The 13,060-nt window shown below is 40.3% G+C and overlaps 1 protein-coding gene and 1 pseudogene across 1 annotated transcript in view; both read right to left on the bottom strand.

The window, feature by feature from the left end:
• The window catches only part of LOC119263714, a 35,380-nt pseudogene extending 31,347 nt beyond the window's left edge, over window positions 1-4,033 (bottom strand).
• LOC108412925 (deleted in malignant brain tumors 1 protein-like) overlaps window positions 1-13,060 on the bottom strand; it is a 267,541-nt gene that overhangs the window by 129,778 nt on the left and 124,703 nt on the right. The window lies entirely within an intron of this gene.

Below are 13,060 nucleotides of genomic sequence, written 5' to 3' on the forward strand. Positions count from 1 at the left end.
TCTTTAACCACCTTAAATATAAACTTAGCACAAAAGGCAAGGAAATTTGTGTTTGGTAGATTATTTCTTTGTTGTAGCAATGCTTGTTGGCATCTTATACCATTGGAAAGCCGGTTAATTTCCCTTTTAAATGGTGCCACATTTGTAAGGAACATGCATTTGTGGGATGAGCAGTGGAGCTGAGTATGTGGGTTGTGCCCATGAAAAATTTGTCAAATCTTCTCTGCCATTGCCAGTCTCAATGCAGAGAGATATCGAGATGAAATTCTCCAACCAGTGGCAATCCCATATCTCCACAGTCTGGGCCTGAACTCTATCCTGCAAAATGACAACGCTCGCCCCCACAGAGCAGGCTTCATCAGAGACTACCTCTAGAATTTGGTAGTGGAGAGGATGGACTGGCCTGCCAGCAGTCCTGACCTCAACCCCATTGAACACTTGTGGGATCAGCTTGGGTTCTGTTCGTGCCAGAGTGACCAAAATTTGCGACAAATGCTGGTTGAAGAATGGGAAGCCATCCCACAGCAGTGTGTGACCAGGGTGGTGATCAGCATGAGAAGGAGGTGCCAGGCTGTTGTGGCTGTGTATGGTTCTTCCAAACACTACTGAGGCTCATGTTTGTTAAATGAATAAATTGTTAAATTGCCCATATGTATTATTTCTTCAAACTTCGTCCACCAGACACCAAATGAGTCAATGGCAGAATAAGCTGTTTAGAAAAATACTTCAGTTAATGAAATATTGATGTTTGTGAGAGTTCTTACTTGAGCACTGTATGTAATGGGGAGCTGAGGAGCATTTCAGACGACTTTGTAATACACATTCATTTTCACCTTCTGTGAGATTAGTAAGACACTTCATTAAGCACGGAATATTAAGTTCGTTGCATGTATATGACAACATATTATGTAAAATTATATTATATGTTTAAGATTTCTATATGTATATTTTATTTACATGTTTAAATCAGTTTTATTCCTCATGTGATTTATTGTTAGTATACAAATTTACACACACTCTAGATAGATAGATAGATAGATAGATAGATAGATAGATAGATAGATAGATAGATAGATAGATAGATACTTTATTGATCCCGACAGCGCTACCAACCGCGTCACCGTGCATACCACCTGCGCATCCTTAATATCCCACAAGTCATCTCACACTGTCCCCCATGAGCCACTGTGGAAAACCTTTACCCTTCCTGCACAGTCTCCCCCAGAACCAACCAGCCTGATGGAGCTGTGAGCTGAATTAAACTTACTTACCTACACACACACACACACACACACACACACACACACACACACACCATTACAGTCAGTTCATTATTTTGATTTGCTCCACTATGTAATATATCTATTTATTTGTTGACCACATATAGCATTCAGAACTGTAATACTGACATATAGGTGACAGCTGTTCTCTGGAGCTGCAGCTGACTGCTTGTGCGCTGTTGCAGTTCCGCAGATGAGCTTCACTCCCAGAACAATTGAAACCCGTCACACACATGTGTCTGTGTTCAGGACTGGATGAAGAGGAGTTGGAGAAGTTGAACACAGAGCCACAGCCCAGCTGTCTGCAGACCACAGAGGCCACACTCTCACTCCATGAGTCCAGCAGAACTCTCCTCCAGTCCTGCCTGAAGTAAACCTCCACCTCCCCCTCACACTCCATCCCTCCAGACAACCGCACTAGCCCCTCATGAAACTCCATAGAGGAACCTGAAGAAGAAAAAGATCACTTACCTAAAACAGGTTCTATTGGATGTGACAATTAAATTAGCAATTTATAATATTATGTACTCCAAAATGGAGAATACAATTTTTATTTGCTCACCACTGCAGATGACTCCAGCATCCTGTTCATGAGAGCATGTAGTTCGACTCCATGATGAAATGAGACATTTTGACAGGTGTGTTTCGTTCCCCTGACAATCAAACACATCAGCCCAGATCTGGCCACTCCCCTCCCCAAACCAGTCTGACCCCAACACAGCCACAGCACTCCCACACTTCAGCTGACCACAGAGGACACTGGCAGCTCTCATATCCAAGTTTACATCACACACTGTGCCCCGCTCACTGAGGTACTGGACCTCCACTCAACCAGAACAGGAGTCAGAGCCGTTTACCAGCCGAGCCTGAGTGTGACCTGAATAAACGTCATATTACCGGAATAAGATGAATAACAACAAATCTTTGCTTAAGTTATGTAACAGTCTGAGGCAAAAACAAAACATACGATACCAGATCACACCAGTCACACATCACTGTCATGGGTGCAGTTGTGTTGGAGTGAAGATGATGATGATGATATTCGACAGAGAGTAATGCCAGATTAATTTCCTCTACACTGAAGCTTTTCTGACCACACCTGACCCTCCCCTCTGCCAAAAGCAGCTGATCCCAGCACCTCCACAGGAAGCCCACAGTCCAGATCTCAACATACAACCTCTGCATCCTTCAGGTCAAAGTCAGCATCACACACTGTGGACCAGGTCTCTCCATGAAACACCTCCACTCTCCCAGAGCACAGATGAGGACCACCTGCAAGTCTGACCTCTGTCTGTGAACTTGGTGCAGCATAAAAACCTAGTACATGTATAGATATTTCAACGGTTTAATCTTGATCGTGTTGATTTATTATAGCAAGATTGTTTAGTACAGCACATTCACTGCCATACCCCGACTCCCCCAAACACACACACACACACACACACACAAACTTTGTGTGAAAATGATTATCCAAAGCATGAGAGATGTGTTTAATGTTTATTTGAACTAGCAACTCAACCAGATTGCAGATTTTGTGTGTGAATGTGTATGTCTGTCTGTCTGCCTGGCGATAGACTGGCGACCTGTCTGGGGTGTATCCTGCCTTCTGCCCAATGACCGCTGGGATAGGCTCCAGCAGCTCACCGCAACCCTGAGGAAGAAGCAGCTTAGAAAATGTGTGTGTTTGTGTGTGTTATATACAGAAACTGGGTTAAACATGGAGTTCATGGGCCATGTGCATAGAAAAATGTACTTGAGATAGGACACAAAATGTCCTCAAAATGGGAGAAGATACTGTGGCCCTTTGTGTATTCCTCCTTTTTTTACATTTAGGCTTAGTGACATTTTCATCCAGGTATATCTGGGGCATAGCATTTGCTGGGATTAGGTGGGCATAGCCATTGGTAGGCCTGGGTCTACTGAGTTTGATCACAGGTCTACCCAATCACATAGAGAAATAATATTTAAGAAGCTCCAGTTTTAGGACAAAGAAATTGATTTACTTTCTGTGAATGCTGTCTATGTATAAACATTATATTCTCCACCTCATTCCTGAACATATAATATAGCCTCAGACTTATTTTTCCAATCATTTTAATCATAATTTACAGCTTCAGCTATGGTCGAAAGATGTGCCTGAAGGACCTGTAAAAGTGAGACCATGACAGAGTACGACATGTAATTATACTCATTGTAAAGACTTCAAAAAGTTGCTGTATTTTTTGTCTTCAACTTTGGTACTTATAATGCTCTTTTACTGTAAAACTAAAATGCCAATGTCTACGTCCACATACAAGATGTAAATGGTTTGTAAATATTTTTTCATGTCTGCTTTAGCCCCAGAGCCTCGCCCAGCTGGGTTTTTAGTTTGCTGTGCTGTTTTACCTCAACATCCCAGCTGTCTGATTTGAACTTAGTTATGTTGTCTTCATTGGGCAGAAGAGCTTTGGAAGTGTTGTTTGAGTTTCTATAAATCAAGCACTCTTGTTGACGTGAATAATCTGGCTATTATTAATCACTATAAGGCAGAAGCACTGCAATAGGTAAAATGACCACTGCACTGCTCTCAGTCATAGGTTGTAGCCTGATATAATGACATTACAGTTTCCATTTTTGTGAAGAACAGCAGCTTACCTGAGCAGATGACTCCAGCATCTTCACCATGAGAACAGTCAGATATGCCCAATCTTGAAGACTGCAGTGCTGCAGTGTAGACTCTGATCCACTACAGCCCACATCATCTTTCCAGAGCGGATCCTGGTCCAAAGTAAGCTTTATCCAGCACATTTACAGCCTCTCCACAGTCCAGCTCTCTACACACCATTGCAGCATCTCTTATATCCCAGTCATCATCACACACTGTTCCCCACTGACCATCACGAAGAACCTCCACTCTCCCAGCACAGCGACTGCCGCCATCCACCAACCTCACACTGACTGTACAACAGAAGGAGAGAGTGAGAGACAGAGAGAGAGAGAGAGAGAGAGAGAGAGAGAGGTTTGAAATTATATAGATAGGTTACTGCTAAAAGTGGACAGTGTACTTACCAGCTGTGGTGAGTGTGATTGTGGAGGACAGAAGAATGAGAGTCACACAGTTGTCCATCTCTCTCTGACCTCAGACAGTCTGTTCAACTCAACAGTATAAAGAGAAGACTGAAAGGTGAGAGTGAGCAAGACAGAGAGAGAGAGAGAGAGAGAGAGAGAGAGAGAGAGAGAGAGAGAGAGAGAGAGAATCACACATCATATATTTATCTTGAAACACGTGTTCTTGATCTGCTCTCACGCACACCTGCAGCTGGTTTGTCGATTCAGTCTGTACTGTATAAGAACACTGTGTCTCACTATTTATGAGGTTTTGAAAACTGTGTGCAGTTACAGCTCTGAACTGTTTGTTCTTCTGTTGTTTCTCCTGTTTAAGTGAACTCTGGACCTTTTTAATTTATTCTCTTTTGATTGTGTTTTTAGGAGTTGGTTGCTATTTTGATTGCTATTTTGTTGTGTGTTTGCTCTGTGAAGTTGACCCTGGTTTTCTGGTCTGTTTTATTTGATTTGGTGATTTATCATTAACTGATTTGAGCTCATATTGATTTTTTCAAAGCTGCCTCTTCTTCTCTTGGTGCATTATTTAATTAGGGTTGGTCAGGTGCTGAATTTATACAGACTATTACTGTACAGCATACCTTCACTAAATAGTCCTGTATAAGCAAACCTTCACTAAATAGTCCTGTATAAGCAAACCTTCACTAAATAGTCCTGCGAACTGTGTATTCACACCATCCCAACAAACAATCTTTAAAAAGACAGATCGTATGTGCCTGAATGCCAGGAAATGCAAAGTAAGCTACTAGCCCATCAGTCAACTGAACTGAAAAAATCAATGTTAGCTTTGAGGGAAAAACAGTAGAAAAAACATTAGTTTAGCTTGATTTTAGTCTCTCTGTTCACTAGCAAAGCTCTGGATTAGTTGACAAACCTATATATAACACAAGACCATGCTATTTTTATCTCTTTAAACTTATGCTGTTTTTAAGATTTTCTTTATTTCTAGGCTTATTACATTTTAAACAGACAGCAGGAGGCATGTCTCTGCATCTTATCTAATTGGTCATTCAGTCTCCTGCATCTGTCTGTCTCCTGCTTCTGCCCCATCCAGCTCTGCTGCTGGGAAAAGCTAATAGTGGGTGAGAGATGATTAGCTGCATGCATTCACAATCTTAGGGGTGAAGCCTATTTAGTCTAAACAGATTCAAATTCACATTGCCCTGTATTTATCAAGCATCTCAAAATAAAAATACCAATCTATATAGATTTGTAAAAGGCCTGAACTGATCCAAGACCAGTATTCATACTCTGAGAACCTTGATGGGTCATTGTGAGTAGCATCCATACATATCAGCCAAGAATGAAATCCAAGCACTTGCTGAAATGGCTTATCCTCCAGCCAGCCAAGTGTAGACCTGATGTGTTCATGTTAGGAAGATCTGGCAGAGGACATAAGTGTGCAGGGTGTGTGGTAGAGCTGGTTAGGTGTGTGTGAGGGTGAGTGTGTGACCAGCTTCTCCCACTCCACACAAGCTCTGTGGGCGCTGTCCAGGGTCCTGCAGGAGCTTGAACTCTGTGCTGCTGAATTAGAGCAACTGGAGTGTAGCAGTGATGACAGCAGCAGATCCAGCTTCTCCAGTAGCAGCAAAGACATGAGTTACAGCAGCCGCACTGAGCTCCTACAGTTCAGTGCCCTGATTGTTGGTGTGGGGTTAATGTACTGGGTTATTCAGTGTTATGTAATTGTGGCCATGAACTTCCACACGAAGTGGTCTGTGTTATTCATAGTGCTGAAACACCACCCCTCTGCAGAGAGACTAGTTGATGAGTTGTCCTGCTGTTTCAAGCCACATAACTTTGAGTAGCCTTTCCCAACCTGTGCACCAAGGTATCTTTTTATAAATAAAGAACTCTTGGGTTTGTCTTAACTTCACTTCCTTGTTCTTCATCATCATGTTCAGTTTAAAACAAATTTTCTACACTAACATTTCTTTTGACACAAAACTGGTTCAATCTGTTTTGACTTGGACCTCAACATTTAATTTAATTAATTAAAAAAAACATTTAATTACGTCACCAGGCAATGTGTAATAATTTAAAATTTGAGTATCTTAGCTAAACCTTAATAGTCTCTTAAATCATTCAACGTGTTTTCTTTAGTGTTTACATTAGTCAGATAACATAGTAATTTTGTTTATTTTACTCATAAAGGAGAAACTCTTTTAGATTTGAATATGCTCTCCAGTCATCACTGACAACAAGACTCCCAGGCTTAACATGCTTCTTGATGATTGGAATCAGTGTGTCTTTGTTCCTTTTTTTTTGATGAGGTGGAGTATGGGTGCTTGAGTTGTGGTCTTATTTCAAGCATCCCAAAAACCCATGTCTTCTTTCTTCTCCAAGTTCTGTCTAAGCCTTTTTCTATACTAGAAAGAAACCAAGAGTTTAAAGACGGTAAATATTAGGGAAAAAATGAAATTGCATTAATCTGCACAAATGAAATTTTAAACATGCACTGTAGAAGCACAGTTAATATTCAAATCAGCACTTTTAATATTACATTATGAAATACAATGCCAGCTACATTACTTTACTATATAAATAATTTTGTGCTGTCATTATAAATTATACTCAAAGAGTATGGGCATAAATTACAATGTTTGATAAAGCTGATGGATATCATGATAACCATGAAACTAATGTTTCTTGCTGCAGACTCTCATGAAAAACCTATAGGAAAGTGACAGGCATAGCCTGAACAGCTTTAACCAACGAGCATGCAAATCTTTTTCTTTTATTGCAAATTTGTGCCCCTGTTGACACATGAATAAAATGTGCCATTATCAGTGTGTGGACTCATGGGATCTTATAATAAAAAATAAGATGAAAGTTAAGATGAAACTACATTATGAAACTTAAAGTAATGACAAATCATCTTTTTACATAGTGTGTCGTTTTGTGGTTATTAATGTTGCTTATTTCTACTTTAAAACTTCACGTAAGATTTCTTTTGTAATAAAAATCCAATATACCAAACAGTCTTTGTCTGATTTATTCAAGGAATTGTTTTATGATTAAAACAAAACTAAAGGAAAAGGAAAATGACAAATGGAAAAAATAAGTCAACATGCATAAATAACATTCTAAAACCTCGGAAAAGCTCATTTTTATACTCTGTGCATCTTTATTAGGTTTGTAGGGTTATTTTATAAATGTAGTCAGTTACAGATTACTGATTACTGGCTAAAAGATACAGTCAATTTAATCTAATCCAAAGGACTAATATGTTACAGCAATGTAATCTAATTACTTTCTGTTACTTCGGATCACTTGTCTTTGTCAAGCTGCAAAATTTATTAACTTTTCTCATTGAAAAAAATCCTTTTTGACAGGAATTGAACTTGAACACAAGGTAAACACAGAAACTACACTGATTTAGAAATTAGAATGAAGATTGTAGAAGACTTACTAGGAAAATGAAATATTTTAGTACACCGAGAATAAAAGTTCTGATATTAAAACAAAAGGAAACAAGTAATCACTGAAGGATGATTTGGTTCATTTATTTTAACATACATATGCAATATAGTTCAAAATTAGAATGCTGTCTTTTGATTTTCTATATACGTTAAAAATCTGTTACTTACCAAGTCAATAAATCAACAATGTTGTGTGTCAAATTCCTTTGACACACAACATCATTTATATATATTAAATTAGATTTACTGAATAAAAGACTGTGAACTGCTGAAGTGAGATCATAATCAGTCTGATGCTTCTAGGTGACCAACGTTGGAAAGTGTTAAAAATTGTCTTTCATAATTAGAATTTATTTTCATACACATGGGCGATGCTTAACATCACTGAAACTCATTTATGCTCCATAAAAAAATCTGAACTGTGATCTAAAATAATGCAATTTCTTTTGCTAATAATCTTGTAATTTCCTGAGGAAAAACACTGGCTGTGGTCTCTCAGCCACATGATTCATCTCTGTCTGAGGCTCCTCCTCCATGTCATCATAATATGGAAAATAAGTACATTTATATAAAAAAAACATCTTTTTTTATAGTACACTTTATTGCAACAATGTAAAAATGAGAATAGGTGGTATGTAGGTTCTGTTTAGTACTGCAGGCTGCAGCTCAGCTCAAGTTGTTCATCAAAGTCAACCTGAAATCAAAATGGTCCTTAGCTCATGTGCCTGGTCATATTAAGGTCATCTTTTATGATTTCTGATTAATGTTGACTCTAAAGTCTTAGTAGTGTGAAATATAGTGTAAAATATTAAAAATGGAATGTTAGTGTTTCATACAGACAGCTATACAGATGAGCTACCTTGCTGGTTTGGTTATGTTTGCTAGACTCTATTCTGATTGGTCCTTCGAGATTAGGACCAACAAATTCATGCCAACACTGGAAAGTTATTCAGTGGGTGTATTTTGTATGTGTATGTTATGTTTCCTCAAGAGCAAAATTAAACTTCTTAGAGAGAAACACACATTCTTGTTTCCTGGTGCTTTAAAAAAAATTCTCTTTTAATGAAAAACAAAAAAATGAAAAAACTGAATGTAGCCCAGGGTTAAAGCATATAGTTCACATGTATCACATATAGTTTGTGAGAGAAATGCATTTTCACACATACGTAGATGAGCAGCTGTCTCATTTAGTGCGCCGAGTTTGTGTGGAGCATACTGAAGCTCAACGTGGTCATGACACCTAACTAGTTTTACTGCATCTATCCAGTGTTCTGAAGTGCTATAGGTTAGAGAGACTGGCTATCTTTCTTTTGCTCCTATCAGAGTGATCCAGAGGCGGGATCAGGTGTGGCAGGGGCGTCAGAAGAGAGATGGAGAAAGCCCATGCTGCTCACACTGCTCTGTACTTCTCCACACTTAGTTTTTTTCTGTTTGTTTATCGTTTAAAGAACTTGTACTACAACTGGATAAGTGTGCATTAGTAGTAAATCTGCCCGGTTACTGTACAGAACTGTTAGGATGAATTCCCTGCGAGTTTTCCCTGTGTAGCAGCATTAACCTTAGCCGCTAACGAAGGCTGTAGCTGCCTCTATCCATAGCTGAGCCATTAGCTTCAGTTTTAACCCTTCTTTTGCCAGTTTTGTATGGGATTTTATGGACTGTAGATTGTGAGTTTGCAGTTTTAATCCACCTCCATGGACCTGGAGCTAGCTGATAGCGTCCCCAGCTACCGGTACGTTCGGGGCACCTCAGCGCAGTCTCCGAGGGACATTCGTGCTGCCCGATAGTGCCTTGAGGTACAGGGAAATGCTTGATGGTTCCTCGGGTTAGCCAATACTTAGCTCTTCTGCCAGTATCCAGACGTATAGACATTCAGTATGAGCCAGACACACAGCAGAAACACAGACACCTTGCCCAATACACACGGATGCCCTTCATGCTGCAACATGGTTTAACAGGCCTGCAACATTTGTTATTATATCGTTTTGATTTGCCAGCTTTAATCAGTGTAAAAATATTACTGTAGTGAGTGACTGGTCATCTCAGTAATACTGTACAGTTAAGTTCCGTAGGAAATATGTAAGATGTTGTGAGTTAGTCCCCGTGTCATATAGTTTAAGAAAGGATTTTCACTGTCATCCCTTAAGTAACTTGTTTACTAAATTAATAAAGACTTATTAAGTAAAAAATTTAATTTCTTTGCATTTCATGTAATTGAGAGTTAAAAAGTAATTTGGAGCAGTGTTTTAAAAAGGCTTTATTCTTTTGACCAAGTCCTTAGTTTTCAGCTGAGCTGTTTATTTCTAGTCTATTTGGAACTGAAGGTTTAATTTCATATTTTATCTGAACTTTGTTTTTTTATTTATAAGCCGTTGTACCATCTCAAAACATTTCCATTACTTTTACTGTGACTGACTCTACTCACTGGGTATACTGTTGTTACTTTTAGCACCAAGTTAGATATGGGTGGTTGGTAATACAGTACAATTAACTTGTGAGAACCATACCCACAAGCTCAGCTTAAATGTTCTTCTACTCCCACTGTGGTAACAGAGGGCTACATGAATTTTATCAGGGAGTGTGTTTATCTAACTAACTGCCTTTATAAAATGGTGAAAGTTTACTCATCTAACATTCAGTTCATGAATGCCTTAGCTGATAAGCTGAATCAGGTGTGTTTAATGAGGCAGAGTGCTGAGGTTTGCAGTATTTAAAGATTAGTCACTCACCCCCTCCTCATCTTGTCGAGCAGTGATGACGTCGTAGTTCTTTGATATGTTCACTAATCTAAGTGAGGGAATAAATTATAACAATAGGAGATAAGACATTTTACTGTGTTTAGTAAAACACTTTGGTTCAATAGTATTTGCTACGTTAAGAAGAAAAAAAAAACTTGTCATAATGTTTGACCCAGTAGTAACAACACAATCATAGTTCTCTGGTGTGTCCACAACACAAATACGGGAATATAAAGTGTAACAATTAGAAGCAATCCTGAATTGTGTTAACTGTGTTGAAACTTCAGTTTTATATAATATGTCTACATTAAGTAGAACTTAGGACACATTGCACACATTGTTCAGGAATGGTTTGAGGAACATAATAAAGAGTTCAAGGTGTCACCCTGGATTCCAAATGTCCCAGACCTCAATCTGATCGAGCATCTGTAGGATGTGCTAGAACAAGACCTGCTACTAATGTCTTTGTGCCAGATACCACAGTGAATGGTGACGCTAACAGGACCACATCATCCACAAAAAGCAGATGTGAAATCCTGAGGCCACCCTACTGGACACCCTCCACCGCTTGGCTACAGAAATTCTGTCCATAAAAGTTATGAGCAGCCCTGGTGGAGTCCAACCCTGACTGGAAACCAACCCGACTTACTGCTGGCTATACGAACAAAGCTTCTGCTCCATTTGTACAGGGACTGAATGGCCCCTAACAACAAGCCCCTCACCCCGTACTCCGGAGTACTCCCCACAGGATCCCCCGAGGGACACGGTCGAAAGCCTTCTCCAAATCCACAAAACACATGTGGACTGGTTGGGCGAACTCCCACGCAACCTCCAGGACCCTGGTGAGGAAAAAAAAGCTGGTCCAGTGTTCCACGACCTGGGCGAAACCCGCATTGTTCCTGTAGCTGAGATTCAACTATCGGTCGGACTCTCTTCTCCAGTACCCCTGCATAGACCTTACCAGGTAGTCTGAGAAGTGTGATCCCCCGATAGTTGGAACATACCCTCCGGTCCCCTTTCTTAAAAAGCAGGACCACCACCCCAGTCTGCCATTCCAGGGGGACTGCCCCAGATGTCCATGCAATGTTGCAGAGGCGTGTCAGCCAAGACAGCCCTACAACATCCAGAGTCCTGGATCCGGGCGGATCTCATCCACCCCCGGTGCTCTGCCACCAAGGAGTTTTCCAACCACCTTGGCTACCTCAGCACGAGTGATGGCTGGACCCTTGCTCAGATCTGCAAGCTCTGTCTCCTCTGGGGAAGGATCGTTGGTGGGATTGATAAGATCCTTGAAGTATTTCTTCCACCATCCAATGATCTCAAAGGCCCGCTTGGCCCTTCGGTACCCATCTTTTGCCTCCAGAGTCCCACAAGCCAACCAGGCCCGATAGGACTCCTTCTTCAGCTTGACGGCTTCTTTTACCCAAGGTGTCCACCAGCGGGTTTGGGGATTGCTGCAACGACAGGCACCTACAACCTTGAGGCCACAGCTCCGATCCACTGCATCAACAATGGAGGCACGGAAGAGTGCCCACTCGGACTCAATGTCACCGGCCTCCCTCTGTATGTGGTCGAAGTGGGAGTTGAAGATCTTTCTGGTAGGTTCCTCTGCCAGACGTTCCCAACAAACCCTCACAACTCGTTTGGGTCTGCCAGGTCTGTCCGGTATTTTCACCCGCCATCTGATCCAATTCACCACTAGGTGAATAGGCTCCGCTCCACCACTAGGCTCCGCTCCTCTCTTCGCTTGGGTGTCAAAAACACATGGTCGCAAATCCGATGACACAACTACAAAGTCAAACAACGAACTGCGGCCTAAGGTGTCCTGATGCCATGTGCACTTATGAACACCTTTGTGTTTGAACATGGTGTTTGTTATGGACAGACTGCGGCGAGCACAGAACTTCAATAACAAAGCAACACTTGGGTTCAGATCGGGCAGGCCGTTCCTCCCAATCACGCCCTTCCAGGTCTCACTGTCATTGCCCACATGAGCGTTGAAGACTAACAATTTATGAAAAGGAATCTGAGATGAAACCTGTTTTAAAGATCTCTACAAGTAAAAATTACACATTTTTTTTCAGGGACTGGGTAAATTCTTGATTATAAAAATAGCCAAAATCATGAAGATAACAAAATTCTGTAAGCATTTATATGTCAAACATGTGCATGCCTGAGTAGCCCAGGGTCTCCTAAAAATAACAACATATGGCATGTGTGACTTTTTCATGTAATTACTTTATAATAGCAATTGTAATTATAATTGACCCAAATATAAAACAATTACCCCAAATTACCCTAGGGATCTGAAGGTTGAGGTAAATGTATGTGAATAACAGAGTATTTATAATTTAGATCATTTTGACGGTTCAAGTTTTTAAAAAGTACATTTTAAGTCCAGACAGGAATAATAACAACAACAACAATAATAATAATAAAAATAACCTTTCACTCATGGCACACCACATTTATCATAACTTGTTTACTATTTAAGAACTTATTTTTGTAGAACATTTTT

Source organism: Pygocentrus nattereri, chromosome 1, assembly GCF_015220715.1.
Source record: "Pygocentrus nattereri isolate fPygNat1 chromosome 1, fPygNat1.pri, whole genome shotgun sequence".
Lineage (NCBI taxonomy): Eukaryota > Metazoa > Chordata > Actinopteri > Characiformes > Serrasalmidae > Pygocentrus > Pygocentrus nattereri.